The sequence below is a fragment of the Limulus polyphemus genome, unplaced genomic scaffold, assembly GCF_000517525.1.
Source record: "Limulus polyphemus unplaced genomic scaffold, Limulus_polyphemus-2.1.2 Scaffold2540, whole genome shotgun sequence".
NCBI classification, from domain to species: domain Eukaryota; kingdom Metazoa; phylum Arthropoda; class Merostomata; order Xiphosura; family Limulidae; genus Limulus; species Limulus polyphemus.
In genome coordinates, this window is record NW_013668150.1 from 120217 (window position 1) to 120704 (window position 488).

The window sequence follows — 488 nt, forward strand, 5'->3', positions numbered from 1 at the left end:
ATTCATATCTGGGATGTGACTTCTAACGGGACTGAATATGTCTGCATTAGGGTTTAGCTGTGGGGTCTGGAAAGGGCTTGCCATTGTCTGCGGCTCATTAAGTCGATGGGTAATGTATCCTCCTTGTGTAAAATACAATAAATCATCTCTTAATGTGTCTAATTCGCTTTTAAATTTACTAATGTTTTCCGTTTGTATTTCTTGTTTCCTTTCTTGTTCCAGTTGCCACTGCTGCAGTCCCTTTCTTGTTTCTTTTCTTTTTCCTCCAACAACTGCTGTAATCTCTCTTCTTGTTTATTTTCTCGTTCTTCTTGTTTCTTTTCTTTTCCTCCAACCACTGCTGTAATTTCTCTTTTTGTTTCTTTTCTTTTTCCTCCAACAACTGCTCTAATTTCTCTTCTCGTTCTTCTTGTTTCTTTTCTTTTTCCTCCAACAACTGCTGTAATCTCTCATCTTGTTTCTTTTCTTGTTATTGTATTGCTGCCATC